This window comes from Peromyscus eremicus, chromosome 19, assembly GCF_949786415.1.
Source record: "Peromyscus eremicus chromosome 19, PerEre_H2_v1, whole genome shotgun sequence".
Classification (NCBI taxonomy): Eukaryota; Metazoa; Chordata; class Mammalia; order Rodentia; family Cricetidae; genus Peromyscus; species Peromyscus eremicus.
In genome coordinates this window covers 14,253,775-14,265,472 of record NC_081435.1, presented here as the reverse complement: position 1 = coordinate 14,265,472, position 11,698 = coordinate 14,253,775, and positions in this window count along the sequence as shown.

The following is an 11,698-nucleotide window of genomic DNA, read 5'->3' as shown; positions in this document are numbered from 1 at the left end:
TGGTATTCCATCTATGGATTTGCCTGTTCACATCTTTTTCCACTGAGAGACTATACAAGGAATTTTTCAACATAAAAAGGTAGTATAATGACCACAAATGCCCAGAGTGAAGACATCTCTTTGTTTAGCTTAGTTTCCAAATATGTTTTGGGGGGATTTTGAAGGCATACCAATTAACACCCAGGAAAAGGTTGTGTCTTTGAACATCTTTTAAAACTGTGGTTAAATATAATTTCTGCCATTGTAAGCACCAGCTGTATACTGCAACACGAATCTTAAAAGGTCTTATTAATAAAAACAAACCCAGGGCCAGGTATTGGGGTGAATGCTGGAAGATCGGAAGCAGAACAAGCCACAGCCACCTCACCTCGCCAATTCCTCAGCAGATCCTGTGTCCTCAGACTGGAAGCTTCTGAGTCCTCATCCAAATGGATCTCAGCTGAACTGCTGCTCTAAAGCCTAAAAGCTTAACCAGCCTAGTTCCTGCTTTTCACACCTTATATACCTTTCTGCTTTCTGCCATCACTTCCTGGGATTAAAGGCGTGAGTCACCATGCCTGGCTGTTTCCAATGTGGCTTTGAACTCACAGAGATCTGGATGGATCTCTGCCTCCCAAGTGATAGGATTAAAGGCATGTGTGCCACCATTTTCTGGTCTCTATGTCTATCTAGTGGCTGTTCTGTCCTCTGACCCCAGATATGTTTATTAGGATGCACAATATATTGGGGGACACAATGTATCTATCACCACAGTATCCTTCTGTGTGCTCCCTGTACAATCTCCAGAGCGTTTCACTCTTGTTAGAGTGCCCATCACACAACTCTCCATTTCCTCCTCCCTCAGGCTCTGGTCAGCATCACTCTACTGTCCTTATGCATGCTTTCTCTGGAGAGCTAGGATAAGCGAGTCACACAGTGTCTGCCTTTGTAGCTGGTCTATTTCACTTATCATGAATCCTCAGGTGTTAATCATTGTCTTAGGTAGGGTTTCTATTGCTGTGAAGAGACACCATGACCACAGCAACTTTTTTCTTCTCTTTTTTCTTTTTTTTAACTTACTTTTTATTTATTCTATGTGTCTTTTACATCATATATCTCGATCCCATTCATTTTCAGTCCCTGAGTATCTGCCCTCTGCCTTTGCAGCCCCCACCCCAGATAAAATTTAAGGGAAAAAGAAAAGGGGAAAAAAAATCTCGTCGTGGAAGCTGTAATGTGACACATTACAGTCACATTACAGTCACACAATAAACTCTTTTGTCTATATACCTTTCTTGCAAGTGTTCATTGCAAAGAGTCATTGGTCTGGTTCAAGGCCCCTGGTTTCTGCTACACTATTGATGCTGGGCTCTTACTGGGACTCATCCTGGTTATCCTGATGTTGCCCTGTGTTGTGGAAATCCTGCAGCTTTGGGTCTGCAGGACCAGTTCCTTCACCTGCTCCAGCAAATCACAGATGGGGTGGATATTGGGGTGGGCCGACCCATAACCCTGGCTCTGGGCCTGGGTAGTTGCAGGGTTGGCCAGCCCACCAGCTCTCCCTTGTCCTTACCACCAGGGTGAGCTTCCCTGCATTGCCTTAGTGAGTTCCCCTTTCCATCAATTACCAAGGGGTGTGGCCAGTTCTCCTGCTTTTATGTCCTTAGGGTCAGATCTCCCACATCTACCCCTTCAGGGCCAGCTTCACTGTGTTGCCCAGGCAGGGCTTAGGGGCCACTCTCCTGAGTGCTGCAGCAGATGAGAGGCAGGGACAGCTCTTATGACCTTAAGGCTAGCTCTCCCACCTGCCTCAGGCATTGATGGGTGGGGGAGGGGAGGAAGGAGGACACAACATCTCTTTTTGGCCCATGCCACCACATGACAGTTAATGAGGACAGCTCTTCCATGCTCACAATATCAGGGCTGGCTCACCCACACCTCTGTCATTGGAGTTGGCTTTATTGTGCTGCCCATGGGAGGTGCAGGGCCTGCTCTCCCGAGTGTTGCAGCTGGTGGCAGGCAGGAGCAGCTCTCCTGCCCTTCTAACTTGAGGGCCAGCTCTCCCACCTGCTTCAGGCATTGATGGGTGGGGGGAAGGGCATCTCTCCTGTGGAGGCCCACAAAGGTTTCCCAGTGAGATCTGAGCTTGCTTTACCCAACAGAGCTGCATTAGAGGATCGTTTGACCATGTTCATGGTTACCAGATGTTTGGAAGGGTCTGTAATTGGCTATGCTAGGGGGAGGTCTTTTGCTCCATCCCTTGGCATTCTTTTAAAAAGCCCTTTAGAAGAGAGAGAAAGGGTTGGTGGATCAGGATCCAGGCCCTCCAGAGGCTATCCTGTGTTTTTATCTGTCTCTCCCCCTCTACCCTTCTATCTAAATATTTCTCACTTCTCTCAAGAGTACCCTAGGAAAAGTGGGAGTGGGTCTCCCACACTCTCCCCCACCCATGCCACCGCATGGCAGATGCCACCGCATGGCCGATGAGTAATGGGAACAGCTCTCCTGTGCTAACAACTATGGGGCTGGCTCACCTACACATCTACCAACAGGACTGGCTCTATTGTACTGCCCAGGCAAGGTGCAGGGCCTGCTCTCCCAAGTGTTGCAGGACCACAGCAACTTTTATAGAGAAGAACATTTCACTGGGGCTGGCTTACAGTTCAGAGGTTTAATCCATTATCATCATGGCAGGAAACATGGCAGCATGCTGGCAGATACGACGCTAGAGGAGCTGAGAGTTCTACATCTTGACCCACAGGTAGCAGAAGCAGCTGTGACACTGAGCGTGGTTTGCAAATGTGTAAGACTTCACTCAAGCCCATCCCCACAGTGACACATGCCCTCCAACAAGGCCACACCCACTCCAACAAGGCCACACCCACTCCAACAAAGCCGCACCTCCTAATAGTGCCACTCCCTATGGGCCAAGCATTCAAACACATGGGTTTATGGGGGCCACTCATATTCAAAACACCACACCCATGTTGCAGTGTTGCCCTTTAAAGGCTGGATACTATTCCACTGAAAATGTAAACCTGTTCATCCACTACCAAACATAATGCTTCCTCTCTAGGCTGTGGTAAAGGATGCTGTGTAGGTGTGGCTACAAAGAGTTCCTTTAACATATTGGTAGTGTTTGCTCCATCTATTCTATCCATCCATTGTACTTTTTGTGTGTTTAAAGCTAAGTTGCCCACCTTAGTAAAATTCCCCTAAATATAGGGCTAGCAAGATGGCTCCTCTGGAAAAGGCACATGACACCAGGCCTAATCACCAGAGTCTGACCCCAGGACCCATATGGTAGAGGGGGAGAGAACTGACTTCAGAAGGTTGTCCTCTGAACTCCACTCACATGGTCACACATGCACAAGTGTAATGAAATGTTTTAATTTCCCTAAATACTAGTCTATACATCAATGACTAGAGTTCAAGTATTTGCTTTTTCAGAGTCATTTTAAAAGGCCGAGAGAATGGGTAGTATGGCCCGAAAAGAACTTATAAGGAGCTGGGCATGGTGGCTCACACCTGAAATCCCAGCAGTTGAGAGGCAGAGACACGTACAGAGCTGGAGAGATGGCTCTAAGGTTAGAAGCATGTACTAACCTTGCAGAGGACTTGTGATCCATTCCCAGCACCACAGGCAGCTCACAGCTACCTGTAACTGGAGCTCCAGGGGGATCCAACACCTCTGGTCTCCTTGTTCACCTGCATTCACTTGCACATACCCCCACACAGACATATACACATAACTAAAAATAAAATCTATTTTTTTTTAAGACACATGCAGTGCTGGAGATGGCTCAGTAGTTAAGAACACTGGCTGGACCTCCATTCCCTTGGGGACTTGGCCAAACCTTAGTGTGGACTCTCCCAGCCCTCCCTTCTAACCCACTTTTATTCCTTTGTGTCAGAGGCCAGAAACACTCTCTATGTGGAACCCCCAGTGACTACACAGGGCAGGGACTCAGGTTAGGTGATTCATACCATCCTTCCTGTCCTGCATTACAGTCTTTCCATTCTTACCCTCAGCGGAGTAACCATGTGCTTACAGGTGCCCTCCTCCCACCTGAACTACATTCACCGGAGACTCCAGCTCTTGGTACAGACCCAGAGTCCCCCTACCCATTCCATCCCTGTCTCTGAAGATCACTTTGTCTTACCACAACCTACTTACAGGAGCCTCTCCTCTTACCATACTTCTTACTCTGCCTCTGGTGTGGACAGGATCCCCTTGGCTCTTTCCCACACTCCCCCTCAGATTTTTCTTCTAGCCCATCTCTGTTCCTCTATGCTACCCACTGACCTGCATGTAGAAGCACTCTCTACCAAGCAACTCACAGCAATCACACTTTGCTAAGATCCAGAGAGGGCAACAGAAACCAAGGAATGGAAACACACACCAAACAAAGACAAGACCAGATATCAATACCTAGAACCACTCAAATTAGCCAAACTTCAGACACCTAGACACCAAAACAAAAGCACAAATATTGACAGTCAAGACAATACACCTCCACCAGAATGCAGTACCCTACTACAGCAGGCCCTGAGAAATGCATTGTAGCTGAATTACAAGATAAGGACTTCAAAATGGCCTTTATGAATATGTTCAAAGACCTTAAAGAGGATACAAATAAATCCCTTAGCGAACTTCATAAAAACACAAACCATGGACCAAAATAATGAACACAATTCACAAAGTACAAGTAATAGAAATAGAATCACTAAACAAAACACAAACTGAAATAAAATTGGAAATGAAAAATTCAGGAAATCAAAATCCTTAAAGGTAAGCCTCATCAACAGAGTGCAAGACATTAAAAAGAGTCTCAGGCATGGCAAATAAGGTACTACATACTCATCAAAGAAAAATATACCAAGAATATAGTACAATTCTAAGCATTTATGCACCAAACACAAGGATACCCAAACTCATAAATGAAACACTAATACATCTAAAATCACATATTGGACCTCACACAGTGAAAGTGGGTGAATTCAACACTCTACTCATGCCAATAGACAAGTCTTCCAGGTAAAAACTAAACAGAGAAATGCTGGGGTTAAATAATATCATAAATCAAATGGACCTAGCAAATATTCAGAGAAGATTTTACCCAAACATAAAAAATTATACTTTCTAATCAGCAGCTCATGGAACTTTCTCCAAAACTGACCATATACTCAAACACAAAGCAAGTCTCAACAAATACAAGAAGATTGAAATAGCACCCAGCATCCTATCTGACCAGCACGGATTGAAGCTGGATATCATCAACAACAGAGACAACAGAAGGCTTCCAAACTCGTGGAAACTGAACAACTCACCATTGAATAAAAAAAATGGGTCAAGACAAACTAAAAAGGAAATTAAAAATATCTTTGAACTGAATACAAACAAAAATAAAACATATCTAAACCTATGACACAGTGAAGTTAGTTCTAAGAAGCAAGTTCATAGAACAAAGTGCCTACATTTAAAAAAATGGAGAGATCTCATACTAATAGCTTAACAGCACGCCTAAACACACTAGACTAAGAAGAAGAAATAACCCCCCAAATGAGCAGATGGTAAGAAATCAAACTCAGCACTGAAATCAATAAAATGGAAAAGAGAAAAACAATACAAAGAATCGATGAAATGAAGTTGGTTCCTTGAGAAAATCAGTAAGATTGATAAATTCTTAGCCAAATTAACTGAAAGATGGAGAGAACACTCAATGAGATTAGAGATGGGAGGAGGAACAACACAGAGACACTGGGGAAATCCAGAGAATCATAAGCCCACACTCCACCAAACTGGAAACCTAGAAGAAATGGATACATGTCTTGATAGGTACCACCTACCAAAGTTAAGTCAAGATCAGATAATCAATTTAAACAGACTCACAACCCCTCGTTAAGCAGAAGCAGTAATTAAAAGTCTCCCTCCCCCCACAAAAAAAAGCCCAGTGCCAGATGGATTCATTGCAGAATTCTATCAGACCTTCAGTGAAGAATTAACACCAATACTCTTCAAATTTTTCTGCAAAATAGAAACTTTAGGAACACTGCCTAATTCTCTTTACAAAGCCACAATTATTCTGATACATAAACCACACAAAGACCTAACAAAGAAAATTACAGACCAATATCCCTTTTGAACAAAGGCAAAAATCCTCAATAAAATACTTACAAGCCAAATCCAAGAACACATCAAAAAGATTACCATGATCAAATAGGATTTATTGCAGAGATACAGGGATGGTTCAATATTGGTAAATCAATAAACATAATCCACCACAAAAACAAAATGAAAGACAAAAACCACATGATCATCTCATTAGATATAGAAAAGGCCTTTGATAAAATCCAACATCCCTTCATGATAAAAGTCCTGATGAGTCAGGCGTCATGGTTCACACCTTTAATGCCAGCACTCAGGAGGCAAAAGCAAGCAGAGTTCTGAGTTTGAGGCCAGCCTGGTCTACATAGAGAGTTCCAGGACAGCCAGAGCTACACAGAGAAACCCTGCCTCAAAAAAACCATACACACCAAAATAAGGCCCGGAGAGCCAGAGATATAAGGGATATACCTCAAAATAATAGAGACTATATACAGTAATCCCACAGCCAACATCAACCTAAATGGAGAGAAACTCAAAGCATTTCCACTAAAATCAGAAACAAGAAAAGGATGTCCACTCTCCATACCCCTTCAATATAATCTTAAAGTCTTAGCTAGAGCCATAAGACAACTGAAGGAGATCAAGAGGACACAAATAGGAAAGGAAGAAGTCAAAGTACCTTTATTTGCAGGTAACATACTTTATGCACAAGACCCTTAAAACTCCACCAGAAAGCTTCTACAGCTGAAAAACACGTTCAGCAAAGTAACTGGATACAAGATTAACACAAAAAAATCAATAGCCTTCCTATATACAAATGACAGACTGAGGAAGAAATCAGGGAAACAATACTTTTCATAATAGCCTCAAAAAATATCTTGGGATAGCTCTAACTAAACAAATGAAGGACTTGTATAATAAAAACTTTAAGACATTGAAGAAAGAAATTTGAAGAAGACATCAGAAGATGGAAAGATGTTCCATACTCATGGATCAGTAGGATTAATATAGCAAAAATGGCCAGTCTACCAAAAGCAATCTACGGTTCAGTGCAATCCCCATCAAAATTCCAATACAGCCGGGTGGTGGTGGTGCATGCCTTTAATCCCAGCACTCAGGAGGCAGAGTCAGGCGGATCTCTGTGAGTTCGAGGCCAGCCTGGGCTACCAAGTGAGTTCCAGGAAAGGCGCAAAGCTACACAGAGAAACCCTGTCTCAAAAAAAAAAAAATTCCAATACAATTCTTCACAGAAATTGGAAAGACAATTTTCAGCTTCATACAAACAAACAAAACAGGATAGCTAAAACAATCCTGAAAAAAAAAATTTTGGCCGGGCGGTGGTGGCACACGCCTTTAATCCCAGCACTCGGGAGGCAGAGCCAGGCGGATCTCTGTGAGTTCGAGGCCGGCCTGGGCTACCAAGTGAGTTCCAGGAAAGGCGCAAAGCTACACAGAGAAACCCTGTTTCGAAAAACCAAAAAAAAAAAAAAAAATTCTGAAGGCATCACCATCCCTGATTTCAGGTTGTACTACAGAGCAATAGTAATAAAAACAGCATGATATTAACATAACCTGTAAGCAAGCCCCAATTAAATGCTTTCCTTTTTAAAAGTTGCTGTGGTCATGGTGTCTCTTCACAGCAATAGGACACTGACAAAGACACCAAGGATATAGTGTCTTCCCGACACAATTGGACTGATGCACATATGAATTCACAGAGACTATGACAGCATGCACAGGGCCTGTAGAGGTTCAAGCCTGTTGGGGTCCCATTGCTGAGAGTGGAAACAGACACTAGCTCCTATCCCTAACAAATAGGCTGTCAATCTCTGTTGTTCGAATCTTAGGCGGTCTTATAATAAAAAACCCAGAGCCAGATATCAGGGTGAAAGCTGAAATATCAGAGAAGCAGAGCAGCAAGCCACTAGTTCTTACCTCTACGAAATCCTCAGCCTAAAGAGAGTGAGTTCCTGTTTCCTCGTGCCTTACTTTTCTCTGCCCAGACATCACTTCCTGAGATTAAAGGCTTGTGTGCTTCCCAGTACTGAGATTAAAGGTGTGTGCCAACACTGCCTGGCTCTGTTTCCAGTGTGGCCTTGAGCTCACAAAGATTCAGATGGATCTCTGCCTCTGAGTGAAAGGATTAAGGGTGTGTGCTACCACTGCCTGACCTCTATGTCTAATCTAGTGGCTGGCTCTGTCCTCTGATCCTCAGGCAAGTTTATTAGGGTACACAATATATCACCACAAATCTCCAATTGGCATCTGCTTGCAATGGAAGAATTAGTTTTCTCCAAAGAAGCCTCACTGGATACATTCAGCACACTTGAGAGACCAGCATTAGATGGCCAACACAAAATCAACTTAATGGTATACATTTGTAGACTTTTTATCACATATTGCTTTGGTTTTTTTTTTTTTCAGTTTTGTGTCGTACTGGTCTTTTGTTTATATATTATGATTTCCAATTTGTGTCCTGATGGATTTTTATTTTTGTGTACATATTTCTTGTGCTTTTTCTTTCTGTCATTTTAAAATTTTTTCTGATGTTTGTCTGTTTTCTAAAGAGAAAGAAAGTGTAGAGTTGTAGGTGGGAAGGTTGGGAGGACCTGGGAGGGGAAACCATGATCAAAATATATTGTAAGGAAAAAAAAATATTTTTAATTAAGAAAAAAAAGCATTGGCAGTTTTTGCAGAGGATCTGGGTTCCATTCCCAATATCTACATGGTGCTTAACTTCCACCTTTAACAAAAGTTCCAGGGGAACCAACATCTTCTTCTGGACCTTACAGGCACCAGGCACACAAGTGATAGGTACACAGATATGCATGCAAGCAAAACACGCACATACATAAAGTGTCATTCAAAAAATAAAGGCCTATGTCGGGAGTATGTTCACTACAGAAAACCTTTTCTAAGGGACATAAAATGGTGTGGTTTGGTTAGGGCATTTGGTTTCCACAAAACCAAAGCCATCAGCACCACCAAATTTCATCACTTGGGGTAACCAGGACTACATAATAGTTCTTTACTTCTGTCCTCCTGCCCAAAGCAGGACCATACCTATCTGGCATCTGATGGCTGGGGTCTTAGCAACCCTCTACTTCTTTCCTGTAAGTACCTCTGGAGCTCAACTCTCTACGGTACCCATTTGCTTTCTGCTGACAGGGTTTCATTGTATGGCCCTGATTGTCCTGGAACTCACTATGTAGAGCAGACTGATGTTGAACTCACAAAGATCCACCTGCCTTTGCCTCAGAAGTGCTAGGGTTAAAGGCATGCGCCACCACACAGCTTTGTCTCCGTTCTTTATCCTGGTTTTAGTGTTGAGCCTGCCTCTTGCAGCTCATGGGACTAGCTCACTCAGTGACAGTGGCAGGCAGCCTGGAAGTTGTCCACACAGCCACGAGGATCCTGTCAGAAAGCCACTGCTTGACTTGAAGAGCCTGACTTTCTAGATGTGGTCCTCCTGAGTGTGGAGACTCAAATAGGGCCAGAGAATCTGAGCGTGCTTTACCCAGCAGGGCTGTGTAAGGGGATTTGACCACAGGTGTGGTTGCCAGGGGTTTGGAAGGGTCTACACTTGGCTGTACTTTGATCTAGCAAGGGGGAGGTCTTTTGCCCTGCCCCTTGGCATTATTATAAAAAGCCCTTTTGAAGAGGCAGAAGGAGCTGTTGGGTATTGACTCAGGTCCTCCTGAAGCAATCCTGTGTTTCTGTCTTTCTCTTCTTCACTATCTCTCTATCTAAAAGTTTCTTACGCCTCTCTCCTCTTCATAGAAACCCTTTAAAGGGTGGGAGCTGGCCTCTCACAGATGGCACCAGAACTAGGGACTTGGGTGCAAAGAAAGTAAGTGAGAGTAGGGAACACCGGGGAAGCAGTTGGGCATGTCTGGTTTTAAGATTTAGGCGGTGGTTTTTTTTTTTTTATTTTTCCGGAGCAAAATCTATATATAGAAAAGTTAGGCTGCAGCAATATCTCTCTCTGTCTAGGTTTCTCTCTTTCTCTCTCAGTCTCTATCTATCTACTAAATTAGATCTAAAAATGGTAGTATAAGTAAGTCATAGAAGTTTTGTGAAGTTTAGTTTGAGAAGTGTAGGCTTAGGTACATTAGGGTAGAATAGCCTTTAGATATACAGACATTGTGTAGACTTAATAGGGAGGAACTTAGGGTAAGAGCAGATTTTTCTGGAGCAGGACCTGGGGCACACAGGGCAGCTTCCAGGACTGAGCAGACACTGCGGGCCTGGCAGTCCGAAAATGAAGGGTAGTTTCAGAAACTGCCAGCTTCAAAGGCCCCCACCGCAAACGGCAGCAGCCAGGCATCGGCAGCTGAAACCCTCAGGGCATCATAGCAGTGCAGGAGGCAGCCGCCAGAGGCAGCCCAGGCAGCAGGATTCTGCCTGCTTTCCACCAGGAAGGAGCTGCAGAGGAGCTGCAGACATGGCTTGAGCAGTGGTGAGCAGCGGAGACTGTGGAGATGAGGCTGCTTCTCTGGGCAGAGAAGCGGGGTCAGCGGCTGGACGAGCAGCTGAGATGCGTTGGAGCCCAGGGAACTGCTGGGGTGAGGCAGAGAAGCTGGAACCTAGGCCAGCCCAAGCTCCCAGAGACAGAGTGAAGCGGAGCCTTGCGGCTGGTTGCGTTTGGCCATGCAAACAAGGCAGAGCATGGTACACAAGGATCACTGGGGGAGAGCAGCTAATATAGCCATGAGGTGCTGAGCAAGGGGCTCCCAGTGGAGCCAGTAATGGGACCCGAGGAAGCTGCAGTACATAGCAGCTAAATTTCCTAGGGGACCCAGGAGGGCTTGTAGCAGCAGGGAGGCATTCAACTATGCAGCAAGGTGGTTGAGAGCCCCCAGGGCCTCAGGACTGAGACTGTAAAAGCCAAACGAAGGAAGCCAGCAGCTAAAGTCACTCAGTTTCTGTTTGTTGGCTGTAAGAAAGTCTGTTTTGAAAGGACTCTGCCCTAGCCAGCTAGCAGCTTTTGCCATGAAGCAGTTTTCGCCTAGGGGAAAGCTAACTGAAAGTGTCTCTGTGGCTGAGACTGAAAGTTTCAGAGACCCTTGTTTGAACTAGAATTGCTAACTACAAAAAGGTTTTGGTTATGGGTTCAGTGGAACATTAAGACTGGTATCAAAACTTACTTTTTGAACTCTTCAGACTTCAAGAAATAGGATGGACAGGAGTGATTCAATTGCAATGGTACAATTTTGACTTTACCTACACATATATATTCTATCAACTGTGATGACTTATGAATTATTTTGTGTATGCAAATATGCTTTATTAACTGTGGTGATCCACAAATTGTTTTGTGTTAAAAATGGAAGTGTTTAAATGGAGAAGTTTGGGTTTTTTCCTAACGAGGCTCAAGATGAAGCTTTAAAAAATTATAAAGAAAAGGGAGAGTTAATATTCCTCAGTCTTTTTAATTTTTAAAAAAATATTTTCTTGTCCCTTGAGTGGACTGATGTTAACTTGTGTTAATGTACCTGATGTTTGGTACAGTTCTATTAAGAAATTGTTTTTGGATGTTTGCTAAAGTCTATGAGATGTAAATAGTTCTGTTAAGAGATTGCTTTTGGATGTTTGCTAAGTCTATGAAGT